This window comes from Rattus norvegicus, chromosome 4 (genome assembly GCF_036323735.1).
Source record: "Rattus norvegicus strain BN/NHsdMcwi chromosome 4, GRCr8, whole genome shotgun sequence".
Lineage (NCBI taxonomy): Eukaryota > Metazoa > Chordata > Mammalia > Rodentia > Muridae > Rattus > Rattus norvegicus.
Window position 1 is genome coordinate 131,987,306 of NC_086022.1, and position 16,513 is coordinate 132,003,818.

The 16,513-nt window shown below is 43.3% G+C and overlaps 1 protein-coding gene across 8 annotated transcripts in view; it reads left to right on the forward strand.

The window, feature by feature from the left end:
- Mitf (melanocyte inducing transcription factor) overlaps positions 1–16,513 on the forward strand; it is a 212,115-nt gene that overhangs the window by 21,630 nt on the left and 173,972 nt on the right.

The following is a 16,513-nucleotide window of genomic DNA, read 5'->3' on the forward strand; positions in this document are numbered from 1 at the left end:
TTTGCTGTTGGCTTTCACTGAATCGCTTTAGTTTAATTTTAAGAGATTTAGTTTAGGACTGTGAAATAGTAGTTGATTATTTAAAGAACTGTTGCGCATCAGTTCAAGATTCTTAAGATGAGGTATCTTTGTTGAGCCTCTGGATGCCTTTTTGCTTTGAGATCTGTATATAGTTAGGTAACATTTCCTCTGATAGTGGCAGTGATGTTTGAACTGAGATTGTGTATGTCAGAAGAGGAGCTATAGATTAAGCATCAAGTGAATTGTTCATTCCACTAGAGTAGTGACCTTGCATACTTTATTTTATCCCCACAAATAGCACCATGGCTTACCTAGTAATTCACAAATCAATGTTGAATGCATGCATGCCTTGGGAAGCCTGGTTGTAGGATTGGCTGTTCAGTAACTAACTGTGGGACCCTGGGCTACTGTTTATGAGAAGTCAGTCTCTTGTCCAGTGAAAGGGAAGGGATGGGATGATTGGGCAAGGCACATGCTGTTCCTTGGTAGGAAACGGGAAACTTTTCTCACCTGCCTGGGGTCCTTTGTGGCTTCCAGCTTCTGCCACTCTACTTCTTGGTGAGATGAAGCCAGGCGCTCTCTCAGAAACCTTCTTTCTGAGGTTTCTTATGCTGGTTCTTTGACTTTGAGGCTTTCTTTGTGTGTTACCAAGTCAGCAACATTCTCTGACACTCATGGGCTAGCAGGTGTTGACTTAAACAACAGCAAGGGCAGCAGCAGGCACCATTGGCCTCTCCTTCAGATTGTTTAGATATATCAGCATGTATATGTACAAGTTAATCAGTAGGCTCAGTCAGTATTTCTCTAGAGTTGATGAGATCCACAGTCTCTCCCTTTTCCTTTGAATCCGTTCTATACATGGAACATGTGATCATCGACACCTGCTGCATTCTGGACTCTCTAGTCCAGGACTAGAATGTCTGCCAGAAGACACGGGATCTGTCTTCTTGTAACTCACCATGGCATACATATGAATCTATAATTGTTGCTTTGGGTCTAAAAGATGGAAAGGCCAGTTCTTCCAGGGGACCATGGCATGTAAAGAAAAGTCCCCTAGCAGGAGTGAGCCTGACTTTATCACTGAAAGGGCATTGCCCCATCGTCTTAGCTAGGGTTCTATTGCTGTGAACAGACACCATGATCAATGCAAGTTAAAAAAGGACAACATTTAATTGGGGCTGGCTTGCAGGTTCAGAGGTTCAGTCCATTATCATCAGGGTGGGAGCATGGCAGCATCCAGGCAAGAATTGTGCAGGAGGAGCTGAGAGTTCTACATCTTCAGTCGAAGGAAGCCTGGAACAGATCGAGCATCCTCAGGCAGCTAGGAGGAGGGTCTCCAAGCCCACCCCACAGTGACACACCCACTCCAACAAGGTCATATCTCGCCACTCCCTGGGCCAAACCTATGCAAACCATCACACCCATGATGGGAGAAAAACATTCCAGGTGGAAGCCTGGCAGTGTGACCAGAGCTTCAGTGAGCGTGCCTGGAGCTTGTAGGTAAGGGACAACACTGGACTTTCTACTTGGAGGGTGATCTGGAGCTACGCATCTCCTGTCATGGTTAGGAGGGTTCTAGACCAGTGGTTCTCAAGCTTCCTACTGCTGCAACCCTTTAATTCAGTTCCTCATGTTGTGGTGACCCCCCAACCATCAAGTTGTTTCATTACTACTTCACAACTGTAATTTTGCTACTGTTATGAATTGTAGTGTAAATATCTGATATGTAGGATATCTGATAAGATATGTGACCCTGTAAAGGGCTCCCTTGACCTCCAAAGGGGTTGTGATCCACAGGTTGAGGACCGCTGTTCTAGATGAACCTTCTGTGTGAGAAATGAGAAGATATGTGCGGTGTGCCACTGTAAAGATGGGTAATGACTGCAGGAGGGTGAGAGCTTCTGTAAAGATGGGTAATGACTGCAGGAGGGTGAGAACTTCTGTAAAGATGGGTAATGACTGCAGGAGGGTGAGAACTTCTGTAAAGATGGGTAATGACTGCAGGAGGGTGAGAACTTCTGTAAAGATGGGTAATGACTGCAGGAGGGTGAGAACTTCTATTACAGATTTGGAGGGCCGTGAGGACACAAGGAAGGCTGGCGTACTGTTTACTGCTGACAGTTAAGCGACCACTCATTCTTTCATCTATTGACTTCTTCATCGCATAGTCAGGAGCCTCTTCTGTACCCAGCATGGGGAATAGCCTGTGAGTAAAGCAGACATGGGTCCTGCTCTCCAGAAGCCTCCGTTCCAAAAGTCATTGAACTCCTGACAGGGTAAATGATCAACATTCTACTTGTCCAGCTTGTCCCACACTCATGTCTTTCCTCCAGATAATTTATAGGCTGGTGACCTGCTTCTATGACAATAGTTGGAAGGTGACATTAGGTAAGCAGATAAGGCCCCTGCCTGGCATTGCATAGGCTTACATGCATGCAGGGCTGCCTACAATAAAGCATTTGGGAATTCCATAGGCAGATCTGCTCCAGGAGGAGTTCTAGATATTTCCCCATACTCTGTATGAAGTGACTCTGGCTTTTCAGTCTTCAGTCTAAGAAGCAAAGTCTCATCTTGTGGACCTTGAAGGAGACTTTGGTGGCTGCTTTTCTGTCTGTGTTCCTTGTTGTTACCATTGCTTGGCATTTGCATTGAGGAGTAAGAACCGGCCTTGAGGCAGTAAGACTGGTAAGCAATCAGAGAAGTGGTGTACTGTAAGAGATGTTTTGGTACAGAAATGGCATTCAGTTTCTCCACAAAATAGAAATATCCCCCAGGTCCCTATCCAGACCAGCATGGTCTATGATACAAAGTCCAGATCCAGCTGACTGAATGCTATGGATTCCTAGCAAGATAAAGAATCATTACAGCTAGAGATCACAGATTTGTCCAGGGAGCCTGCCTCTCCCATTTCACATGATTGGTAAAGGCAAAAGGCAGTGGCCTGTTGCTGTAAGAGGTGTGGAATCAGCTTACTCGAGGTTTGAATCTCAGCTGCACTGGTTAGTGGCTTGGTGAGTCTAGGGGGATGATTAGGGCCCTCTCTTCCTTCACCTGTCAAATGAGGTGGTGGTTAAGCACGTAAGCCCTCTTGTTCAACTTGCCTGCGTTTGTATGCCTGCTCTACTGCCGTGTGACAATGGGCAGTGTGTTCCCTTTGTGTCTTAACTGTCTTATCTGTAGAAGGATAACAATGAAGATGATAATAGTGGATGGGATTATATGCATAGAGGGTTTTTAACACAATACCTGGCACTTAATTCGCTCTCAGTATCCCTTACTCAGCCATCTTCCTTAACCTCATTGTGTTGGGCTTTCTAGAATATCCTGTACTGAATGCTGCCTGACTGGTATTTTTGTTTATCTGAAAATTAGTGTTTTATAAGATACACTTGCTGCTATGTGGTTTTCCCGTGTGTGTGTGTGTGTGTGTGTGTGTGTGTGTGTGTGTGTGTGTTAGGATCTTGTTATATAGCTCTAGCTAGACTATAACTCAGTATGTTGACGGTCCAGCCTTGACCTTTGACAACTTTTGTCTTCACATCTTGAATATATGGGGTTATGCTGTGATCTGTCATGCCTGGCTTTTTTTTTTTTTAACTTAAGACAATAGTAGAATTTCTGGGTGAGGGATATGTTTGCTATTCTACATAGTGAATGTCCAATTACATTTTAATTTTTAATAGAGAACCTTTTTCAGTTATGTGCTAAGTATTACAGCATACTTAGATTTTAAAATTGCTTATTTAAATTTAAATGGATACATAACCTGTATTTTTATTCGATAAATCCGAAAACCTACTATGAAACTAAAACTTAACTCTATACTTTCATTTGTGCTGTGTACATATATATATACATATACATATATATGTGTATATATATATCTTACTCTATATGTATATATGGAAATAATATCTGTCACAATAACATTTATTATGAAAAGAGGATGATGATTTAATAATATATATAATACTATCTATACCATATTGCATGAAATTCCAAAATGTCCTAGCATAATTATAACCTAAAGGGGACTGGTAATGCCCTACCATGTAGATGCACATTCCAGAGAATCCTGAAGACCTCATCACCTTTGAAGGAAATTACCTCATTATTCAGAGTCACCTAGCTGGGGAACAGTACCATTCCTTAGGGTTGGCTCAGTTTTCCAAGCAGAAGAATAAACACATCCAGTGGTTAGGTTAATATCTTGGAATGATTTCATTCTGTTTACACCCGAAGCTAATTTTTTGAGTGGCTTTGGCCTTGAAGCTATTAGACTAGTTGGCGACTCTCAGAGAAGTTGCATCCAAGACTGAGATCCTTTGAGTTCAGTGTTCCCGGAGCGTACTGTGCACACTGGAGAGATGAATGTTCCTGCCTTCAAATCCTTTCATGTTTGATGGCTCTAGAGCAAGAAGTGATACTAATAAGAGGCAGAATAAATAAGGTCATGTTCTGTGTCAGCTCAAACCGGGTCCCAGGGGATTGAATGTATACAGTACCTAATTGTGGAAGCCAAGTGGATTAGAAATGGATTAAATTAGAAGTGGCTTCTTGGAGGATACTATTGAGAGCTTAAGAAGAACTTAAGAAGAAACGAGAGTAATTTTATTTCAGAAATGGAATGTTCTAGGTATGAGGTTAGCATTAACAAATACTTGGAAGTGTCCACAGTTTGAGGTAAACATGTTACTTAAATGTTACAAAAATAGATACATATGTCTCAACCTCCCTTTTATGTGTGATTGCTGATGATGTAGGATACCCACACTTGACCTGAGATTCATGGAACTCAATATATTCCATGTTTGGTCCCTAAGTATTTATTGTGCACTAGCTCCTCTCGGCTAGAGAGACACTTACCTGGTCACTTCATTCAACTAAAATGCGTTCAGTGTGATGCCTAGGCTTCTGGATTAATCTGCACAGGAGGATGGGACAAGAGGCCTCTTGTAAGGCATCCTTGACTTTGATTATTTGTCTAAATAACTTTGAAAGCTAGCTTACCTCATTTCCTGTTCGGATGGCAATTGTTTAGCAGACGTGGTCTAAGTCACAGTTAATAGGTTTAATGGTTCTGAGTGGTACCAAGTCACTCTCCATCAGGGTGCCATTTGTAACCAGAAAGGATTCTCCAAATGGAGTACAGCACACAAAGAGCTGGTTGAGAGGGGCTGTCACCAGCTCAGTCTTCACTGCAGAAATCAAGGACCCTGAAAGCAAGAATTAAAGGTGCAGTCAGTGCTAAAACATAGCTAACAACTCTTTTGCTATGTAAAACAACAGCCACACCAAGAACAACAAAGCAAACCATCCCATGTGAAGTTAGTGTCCTTTAAAAGTGGCCTGTCTTTAGAACTTATTGAGAGCAATTCTGTTCCTCTGGCAAAAGAATTAAATAACACGTGGCAGGGTACCTTGGTGGTTAGATGTGTGGAGAACTGGTTAGGTAGCCTGCTCTCTGCGTCAGCGGGGCTTCTGGGATGGCTGGGGAGCAGGCATGGAGAACTGTGCCATTTTCCAAGTTATGTGTGTTTGGTTAGGAAGCTGTACGCTAGAATGGAAATTAGCGAGGCATTTGGAGGTTCAGGTATTTTTTTTTTGTCAATTGGGATTGGCGTGTGTCTCAAGTCCAGGCAGGTTGTTTGTGGTGGATGTCTTGGCTGTGTCAGGTCCTGGTTTGATGAGATGGAGCCTGGATTCAAACCTTTATTGGCTTCTTAAACATGAAAGAACATACCTGCTTATGTAAGTTTGGGTCTGGCTGAATGTTATTATTTTTCCCCCTGGATGGCCAGGCCAAATATTAGGTAGTTTAAATATCTACTCTTGGTTCTTACTGCTTTATTTTTTTGGCCATGCTTAATATCTTCCTTCTAATATCTGTCATTAAGTTGTAATTGAAGCTTCATGTTTTCTATTTACACTGATGCATGGAAGTTGAACTATGCCAGCTATTCAGACTTAATGGCAAATGGTGGCTTGTGCCAGGAAGTTTTTGAAACCTGTTCTCTTTTTCAAGGATGTCCAGCTCAGTCCGGTCTAAGCAGTCCACCTCTCCTCCTTCCCCGTTCAGGCTGTGACTGCACAGGGAAGTTTCTATGTCTGTACCTGGAAGAACATCTCACTTGTGATAACAGTACCTCAGCTCGCTAGCTTCCTCTCCCAGTAGCTTGCTTGACAAGTCTCCTTGTCACTCCACTCCTTAGCTCACTGACTGTCATGCGGGGTTTCACTGACCGTCAGTTTAGGAGTAGCTGTATAATGATAATAGGTGACACCCATGCCACAAGCTGTGTCCCAAAGGCTGTCAGGCACTATCAGACAATTTATAGCACTTGAATTCTCTGGATTTGGGCCAAGTTTTAACTTTATCCATCAATCCGTGGAGCCAGCTGTTGGAGTCTTACATCGAGTCATTTATTTTGGTGTCAAGAATACAACAGGATACCAATGGTGGGATGTCTGAACCAATGAAGCTTTCCTCTGTGTGTGTGTGTGTGTGTGTGTGTGTGTGTGTGTGTGTGTGTGTGTTGGCATGTTAAAGTAAATACACATATAGAAACAAATTTTATATATATATATGTAAGTGGTCATAAATATCTGGGAGAGAGGGGGCATGGGTAGGTTTACAGTGATTTATCATTTAAAACTGAGTGGACATGGAAAGACTTGATAAGAAAAAGGAAATTGAAGAAAGGCCTCAAGAAGATCAGAATGGTTCATGGAGGCATTGAGTGGGAAAAGTCCAGCAGACAGCAAGGGTAAGAATGTGGTCCCTGAACAGATGTGACTGATTCAGGAGGAACATTGTGACCATGAGACAGATAGTCTGAGCAGAGTGAAAAGGGTTGGGAGGGCAGAAGATGGGCAGCGATGGTTAGAGGAGAAATGTGATATGGCCAGAGGCTGACCCATAGCATCTGCTAAGTCTTAGCATTTTACTTACTGTAAATGGAAAGCTAATGTAAACAGGAAAGCCAGCAGGGCTGTTAGTATAGACAGTGGTCTGTTGTGCTAGGACACAGTGGTATAAGAATTTGGAGATCAGGGCCAACAAGATGGCTCACTGGGTAGTGGTACTTGCCACCACGTTTGTCCACCCTAGAGTGATCTACAGGACCAATGAAAAGTGAGCACCAACTCCCTCAGTTGTCCTCATATGCACACGTACACTGGGACAGGCTCCCTCACCCCCCCCCCCCCCGCCAAGAATTTGGAGATCAGCTACGCTCTCCCAGTAGAGGCAATTGTATTCAGCATTCTGAGCTTTGACTTTTCCTTTCTTGCAACCCGGTGCTCATTTTTAACGACCTTCCAGCTATGCTGGATCAGCATCCTCATCCCAGTTTCAGGTTGCTGAATGTTTTACATACATGGCTGATTGCATTTTTACTTTAAGCATGCAGAGCTGGGCGCTAATGTGTAAATTGCACCTTCTTTTTAATTTTTGACAAATATTTCTATAAACATCTTATATCAAAAAACCTTGCAAATTATGAAGAAGCTTGCTTGCAGATGAAATTTGTGGGGAATCACAGATCTTAACCATTATCTTTAACTTAAGGGTGCTTTGTGGGACACAGAGGATAGATTTAAAGTTTTTTGTTTTACCCCGAGCACAGTAATAAAGAAGCAAAGGTTCTCAGGAGTTGAGTAGTAGTAGGAGATTGTCTGGGTTAAGACAGAACCCTATTCGTATCAGGAGAGAGGGAAAGAAGGGCTGGCCAGTTGGAGGCCTGTGAGGTCCTTATTATAGCTGATATTCAGGTACATCTTTCCCCTGGTGTTCATTAATTTGTTTGCAACATCCACTGAGCCACAGTGCCACACAGGGCAAGAGGTGCCAGGACCTGGCTGACTCCCTTCTGTAGCCCTGAGCAGTTTGGCTCCTCCCCAAGCTGGCATCATGCTGTTTAGCACACCAAGGGCCTGTAATTAACCCTCTCTAGAAGGAGTGTAGGGGCCACCTTTTATTACTCTAGAATATCCTTGGGGAATCTTGCTCCTCTCCCTTCTCTCAGAACATCTCTTCTGCTTTCTTTGTTGTTCTACTGTCCCTTCTACATGGTGCCCAGCTGGCATCATGGCTGATCAGTTCATTAGTGCCATGTGGAGAAGTCCTTCCTTCTCTTTGCCATGTCTTCAGGCCTCAGTGTGACCTGTTGAGGGTGGGGAGGCTGTGCAGTCCAGTCATGCCATAGAAGCCTACACTCAACCCATTCCTCCTCTTCTGTGAATCAACTGTTTTCTTGGGAAGCCTAGAATTTCTACAGTTTCTAGGTCAAGGGTTCTGGAACAGATTTCTAAGAGATACGAGAAATGCCCTCCCAGACCGGCCTTTTGGCTGGGTCCTGGTTGATACTGAGGAGTGAGGTGTGGATGAGAAGAGAGATCATGGCAACAGGGCTGCGACTCTCAAAAGGATGAGGCCGGGTCTCTGCCTGGGAGCTGCCCCTGTGGTAGTGCTTAGCAGGCACCTACTTCTGTTTGTCAGCACTGTCACAAGTGGGTGGGAAACCTAGGGCAGGGAAGTGAGGGGCCTTCTGAGCTAGTTGGAAGACACGCAGGAGTCCTTGCCTGCTACCACAAGGCTTCGTTTTATTTCCCCTTTAAACTTCAGGCCTTGACATTCCTCGTCCTGCCATCTCCAACACCTGCCCATCACTCTTCGGTTTACTTCCTGTATCACCCTCAGTGTAAAGGTTGCTTCTTCACTTCCTGGATCCGTCATCCGACTTGGGCTGCCATAATCCTCCTTGATGGATCCTGGAGTTTTTATTTCTCTCTATGTTCCTCTGTATATTCAGGGTCTGGTTTCTACCTCCACGAGGCCAGAACTCATAGCTATTGCATTCGCCACTGTATTTCCAGAGGTTAGACCAGGTGTGAGCACAGATAAGCTTTGTAGAAATCCTTGTGGGCTAAATCAATCATTCTAAAGACAGGGAATCAGGTGATGGAAAGGCAAACTTTATGTTTCTCTTACTTATTTACATGAAATGTCTGTGTCTAGCTAGCTTAGACTAACAACTGTTTCCAGTTTGGGATATTATCCAAGGATATGGGTGATGTGATTTCTGTCCCTTGTATGACTTAGCCTGTGGCTTTGAGGCATTTTTATTAAGATTGTCTCGGCACAAACCAGAACTTAGTGAATCATACAAATCAGCGTTCTTTTATTGGTGTGGGCTTGACATGCAAGGCTATGATTTATCAATTTATTTAACTATAGCTGTGTTTCTGCTCTTTACTTCTGTTTCCAAAAGTGATTTTTTAATGCTGTTTGGGTTGCCATTCTACTTAAACTAAAAAGGAGTAGAGAAAATACCGTTTGTCCTTAATGGGCTTTATAGAGGGCCCCTTTGGCTGGGGGCATGGTTTGTTTTGACTTGTTGATTGAAACATTTAAGAGGGTGGAGATAGAAAACTAAGTGGGTATTTCTCCAGAGTAGGAATAAAACAAACAAAAACAGGGATTTTGACGGTATAAAAAAATAACAGCAGTGGACTTCATTTCTGAAACTTAAGCCGTACATATTGATGGAAACAAGATGGCTTTCCCCTAGCTGAATTGGTGTGGCTGAGGCATAGAGGAAGCTTACATTATTTTACAGTGCATTGAGGTATACTGGATCCCAGAAGATCAGCTCAAAGGGATATACGAATAGTCAGAGCCTAAAGTATATAAACTGAATATGTTTAAAGAACTGGAAAATCTGATGTCTACTGTTTCCTAGACATTCATGCTTTGGGGAAAAAAAAAAAACAAAAAAACAAAAAAACGAGGAAGCAAGGGGTCAGAGTGAAACCCAGGTGTTTGCTATTTTATATTTACTTGTGTGACATTTGTTAGCTGGGTGACCCTAGGTCACTCAGTTCACTTCTTTGAGCTGCAGAACTCTCATCCATAAAATGGAATGGAGATAAAAACACCAGCTGACTTCAGAGTTACGATGATGATTCCATGAGTTAACAACTGTGAACAGCACATCCCCTCTCGTTGCTACTATTCTGTGGGGGGATGGTACACTGGATAAGATAGTGGGCGGTTGAGTAATAGACTTTAGAGGGCCTCTGTGGCTTATTGGCTTGGCCACCTTTTGTTAACACTGCCTGTACCATGTAGAACAGTAAGAACATAGCTACATATGCTTTTCCTGCAGATCAATTGAGTTAGAAATTGTCAAGTGGCCACAGCAGCTCCTAGTTCATGCCACATGCTGTGCAAACATTTTCGTTATGACTGAGAGGCCAGAGCATGGCTCCATCACCACACTTTAGCCATGAAGAAGTGGCTTAGCATCTGTGAGTTTCCTTTTAGAATATGGGGTGATTGTGAAAAGCTGCGTGAGAAATCAGTGATACGAGGTGTGTGCTGGGTGTTTAGCCAAGGGTTTGAACATGGAATACTCTGTGTATTTACTCCTCTTCCCCTGTCATGAGAGAGCTGACAAAGAAAGGAGGAGGGTATTTGTGTTCTCAGTTTGTGGGGGTCCAGGTCATCATGGAAAGGAAGCTATGGAAGCAGGAGCCTGAGCATCTGTGGTGAGGAAGCAGAGGGAGATGGATGCTGGTGGTTCACTTGTTCCTGCTTTTATTCGTTCTGGGACCCCAGCATACAGGATAGTGCTGCCCACTTTCAGGGTGGGTCTTTGCTCCTCTGGTAAACCTCTCTGGAATTGCCCTTGCAGACAAGTCAGAGATTTATCTCTTAGATGACTGAATCCCATCAAGTTGACAATGAAGATTCAGTAAGTCATGAGTGGGTCTAAGACTTTTCTTATAATTGTTTCTATTGTTGCTATTTAGTTTCCAGTGTTTTCATTGCTACCACTACCATGTTATGTACAGCATTGCATTTCAAGGTAGAGCTCACCCAAGGTCAAAAGGTCAATGTCAGGTATAGAGCTATCTGTTCATGGAAAATGATATAGGAAACAGTGGGAAGTAAAATCCCCAAGAGGAGCGATACAAAGTGACCTTGTACTGCTCAAGTCAAGTCTGTATCTACTTCCTATGCTCACTGGGGCTCAACTCACAAGGACTAACTCTAATTTCCAATGTTAAATCCCATCTGTGGCTCATAACTGCGCTTCTTCGGAAGTGGGTAACCAGTAATCCCAGTCTTGTTAGAATTTTCCATTCTCGTCATCGCCACTACCATAACCATATCAGACCTTTACATTGTTTTACAATATGTCTTTAAGTTCAACTTCCCCCTTTATTTTTAGAAAGAAGGGGAGAGGGAGAGCAAATAGAATATAGAGTGATGAATTACGACTGAGAAATTTATAGTTTTGACTGTTGCAGTGGTGCTCAACTTGTGGGTCACAACCCCTTTGGGGGTCAAATGACTCTTTCACAGAGATCACCTAATACATATCTGCATGTAAGATATTTATATTACAGTTTATAACAGTAGCAAAACTATGAAGCAGTGATGGAAATAATTTTGTGGTTGGGGGTTACCACGGCATGGTGAACTTAAGGAGTTGCAGCATTAGGAAGGTTGAGAACCACTGGACTAGTGTTTGACTGGGAGCCTCCTCTGCTTTAGTGAAAGGTGGAAGACTTGCATCCAGCCATTGAGTGTGCAAAGGAATGCAAGAGTATGAAGCTCTGCTCACTGATCCTCTAGCTGCAAGGGCCAGTGAAGTTCCTAAATTATGTGATCTTGGGGGACAAGGACATCCACAAATACATAGGAGGGCTGGAGAGACAGCTCAGCGGTTAAGAGCACTGACTGCTCTTCCAGAGGACTAAGGTTCAATTCCCAGCACCACATGGTGCAGCTAACAACTGTCTGTGTAACTCTAGTGCCAGGGGATCCAATACCTTCTTCTGACTCCATGGGCAACAGGCACACATGTAATACACTTATATACATTTGGTCAAAACAAAAACCCATATACATCAAATAAAACAATCATATCCCCCTTTTATTTTAATGAGAGAACTTCCTTTAGGCATATGAAGATATCTTTAGAGACTGACATTGTTTGAAGACTAGAATTTGGAGGAAAGATAAAACAGGTTTATTGGGATTGGAGCCCTAAATTGGAGTACATTAAAGTTGTGGTAGGAGCAATGGGCTTTGTTCCAATGGTAAGAGGGAAACACAGGAAACCTTTAAGTAGGGAAGATGGAGTCCTTCATGTTTCTGAAAAGTCCCTGTGATAGTACCCAGGAGACCAATTGCAGATAGTAGTGACAGAACTAGTCAGGGGCAAGGCAGGCAGGGAACCCCCAGTGGCTGGGGAGATGGAGAACAGTAGGCGTAAGGGGGAGAGGTACCAGGGAGACAGGGTCACAGCTAGGATGATTGGCTGTATGTGCAATGGTAAGACAGGGGGGAAGAAAGGAGGCAGTTAGGTTTCTCACCTGGGCAAGTGGGTGGAACAATGGCACTGTTCATGGTGATGGGTGTTGGGAGAGGCTGGTTGAGGAGGGTGGACATTCTTTGAACATGGAGGTGATGGAACAGTTGTTACGGAGGCAGCCATAAGAGAAGACCTGCCTGGGGCAGATTTTGTATATTAATCTGGTTTTCATTTTTACCTGTGACATGTAATAACAAACTAACAACTGTGTATGCAAAAAAAGGAGCTCAGTTTTCTGTGTTCAAGAAGCCCAGGGCTCCATGATCACTGCAATTTGGTGGCTCTATCATAGCAGAACCAGCACTGATTTTTTTTTTCTTGGATTTTAGCTAATATTTGTCAACTGGTGATGGGAATGTGGCATCCCATCCGCCTTAAAAGGAGGAAAAATATAAGCGACAGCAGTAGCCTAGAAAACCAACTTTTCCAAAACCACCTTCAGAAGACAGATATGTTTGTCAGGGCTCCTACCTCCAAGGTCATCTTGGTATCTTGGGCAAACTCTGTTCTTTAGTAGTGTAGAGCAAGAGAAATGGGGCTGGTGCGTGCAATTAGTAGATTTTTGCCACAGCCAGGTTTTGGTCAAGAGATGGAGGGATGTGTGCAACTTTTGAGAATTTAGAAGAATTTAGTCATCCGGGTGAGCAGTTTCAGTGAACACATTTGTTCTCAACTCTGCTGTACATCCAAGTTACAGCTTTCCCTTCGTATGTAAGTGAAGAAGTTTGTATAAAGTTTGACTGGGCTTTCCTTAGAGCCCTTCAAACATATGCAACTCAGAACTGTCTTTACAAACATTAAATACAGCTTCTTCTCATTCTGATAATAATCTTGACCTACAAAAGACAACTCCTTTTCCTTAAATATATTCTCAAACCTTCCGTATTCTTCAACCTTTGGCAGACCTAAGTCAAGAGCAAATGTGGAAAATTCCACTGTGTGTTCACCAAGCTCTATGCAAGTCAAAGCAGGGGATGCATGATGGGAAATGTCACACCCTTGACTTTTGTCCCTATGAAGAATACAATTATTCTGTGCTTAAAAGTAGAGAAAGTACGTGTTTATTTGTTCTGGACGTAGTATTATTTAATATTATATCAGTATTATAAAATATTTGTTCTCTACTCCACTCTAATTCAAGACAGTCTCATCAGCTAATAGAGCCAGAATTCTGAAAGTGCCTATTTTAGGTAACTGTGGTTCTGAAGATAAATAATGTCCAGTTCCAGCAGAATAGCAGAAAGAGCGGAGGGTTAGAAAGATCCTACCATTTATACTGGGTGACCTTGGAGATGTTCTGCAACATCTCAGATCAGCTCGCTCGCTTTCCCGCACCTTGGCTGAGATAAAGATGGCTGTACAGTAGGCACACCAACGTCACTTCTGTATCCAGCAGCACCTTGGAGACAGGATGTGTGGGATACACTCAGAGTGTAAGTTAAATGAGGGCTGGTTAATGCATGCTGTGAGATATTGTTGGGGAGGTGATGAAAACTGCCTGTTGTATGCTGGAGGGGAATTCCAGGGCAACTGGAGACACCCCCAGTATGCAGGCGCACAGTGGGTACAGTGTGTGAAGGCTTCAAGGATTTGTTTTCAATAAGGCTTTAATTAGGAAAAGCTTGACAGGATGTCTGTCTGAGTGAGTCAGGACCTTGTTCTCTTGGTGGTGAGGAAAAACTGAGGGCTTTAAGAAGGTTCATATAAATTTAATTTTGAAGAAAAATGGAATTCGTGAGTCTGAGATTGCAGACATTTAACAACTCCATAGATACTTTGGGATAACTAGATTTATGTGCAGTTGCAAGAAATTCTGGAGTGGGGTGTGGTGGCACATACTTTAAACTCCAGTACTCAGGAGGCAGAGACAGGCAGCTTTCTGTGAGTTCAAGGCTATACTGGTCTAAATAGCAAGTTCTAGGTCAGCAAAACCTGTGTCCTACTTAGGGTTATTGTTGCTATGATAAAATTCCATGACCAAAAGCAAGTTGAGGAGGAAAGGATTTATTTTGTCTACACTTCTATAATAGTCTGTTGTCTCTCAACCTTCCTAATGTTGTGACCCTTTAATACAGTTTCTTGTTTGACCACAAATCACCAGATCTACAACTATAAAATTATTTCATTGCTATGTCACTATGTCATAACTGTAATTATGCTACTGTTATTGTAATGTAAATATCTTATATGAAGGATATCTGATATTTGATCACTGTGGGGGTCATGACCCACAGGTTGAGAACCACTGTCATAGTCAGAAGGAAGTCAAGACAGGAATGCAAACAAGGCTGGAACCTGGAGATGAGAAGAGCTGATGCAGAGACCATGGAGGAGTGCTGCTAACAGGCTTGCATTCCACAGCCTGCTCAGCCTGCTTTCTTACAGACCCAGGACTACCATTCCAGGAATGGCACCGTCCACCGTCCACACTGGGCTGGGCTCTTTCCCATCAATCACTAATTAAGAAAATAACTCAGGGCAAGATCTTACGGAGACATTTTCTCAATTGAGGTTCTCTTCTTTTGGGTGACTCTAACTCATGTCAAGTTGACATAAAATGAACCAGCACACCCTGTCTCAAAAATAAAAATGTTGGGACACCCACATGCCCTCCCATGGTAACACTGAGTGTATCACAACCTGGAAACGAGCTGATGACTGTTGAGGGAAGTCTGTGCTCTGTCAGTGTCTGTGCTGATGGCTGTTCTGGGAGCGGAGCCTGGGATGGGATGGAAGCCATAGGATAGCATGGAGGCGGGGATATCCTTCTGAGGCTGCTGCAGTGGTCCAAGATGGGCAGAGAGAGGGGTGGTGGCAGTGTTCGTGGGAGCAGCCACATGACCTTCCAGAACCCTCCACATGCTGAAAGCAGCTGGTTGCCTGTCTCATTGAAGGTTTTCTAAGTTCACGTGGAAACTATCACGGTTTATGTGTGCATCAGCATCCCTAGACGGTGGTTGGTTACCGTATCCAGGTTAACGTAGCACAGGACTCTGGAGGCATGTCAGAGAATGGCGGCCCCTGCCATGTTCAGGGAATAACGTGAGTAGCTGTTCATGAAGGCCCAGACCTGGAAGGTTATCAGTCAGCTGTAATAATCTACAGAAGTGTTTATGGACCTGATTTTTTTTTAAAAAAGAACACACACGAGCCATTCTTAATTACTTCTTTGAGGCCTAGCCTGTAGCATCGACAGCTCTTAATGTTTTAACGTGTTAGTTAATCAGTAGATGCCAAGGCCAAATTACATTCCCACCCACACACTTGACCCTTGAACTAGAATAATGGCGGCTGACTTTTATTGAGTGCTTATTATGCCAGGCACCCTGTGTGCATTATCTAGTTTTATCTCCACAACAGCTCCATTAGTGACTGTTATTCTTCCACCAAACATGTGAGAGCACTGAGGTTAACAGGGGCTGTGTACTCAGTGACAAACTATGACTTGAACCCAGGACTTCCTGATTTCTAAGTCTGAGCACACACCGTGAAGTTTTTGGGTATGTTGGCACATCAGAGTATTCACTGTGCAAAGTTTATTTTCTTGTAGGCCAGCCATTCCTTGTTTCTATGTCATTCCTCTATTAAGTTCTCTCAGCCTGCTTATATTTCTCTGACCTTTGACCCTTTGCCAAGGACCCGGGTCCTTTCATGTAGGCTTTGCTTCCTTTCCTTTATTGCCACCAGCCTGAGTGAATGAGGGGATATTTAATTGGAATTACTTAGAATGCTAAACTCTTAGGAAGATTCCATTCTCAGAGGATTTTTCAGGTTCTTAGGAGAACATGGACGTTAACTCATTGCCTCCACACAGAGCCAAACATCACCTGTCTGATACATGCTTTGGGGGAGAGGGAAGAGACTATGGGCCCTTCTTTCCTGAATAACAATGAGACTTTTCCTGACCCATTGGAGTGAAGTCCACTTAAATTCACGAATGCCTTCCCAGGTGCAAGAAGAATGCTGGCTTGGAAGCAGAGACCCAGCTTCTCATGCATCGTAGGGAAAGTTCAGACACAGAAGGAAGCTGGGGTGTTTTTTTGTCTTTCTTACCTATCCTTCAGTATTTCCCACAGTGTGAAAGAAACAGTGTGCTGATAACCTTG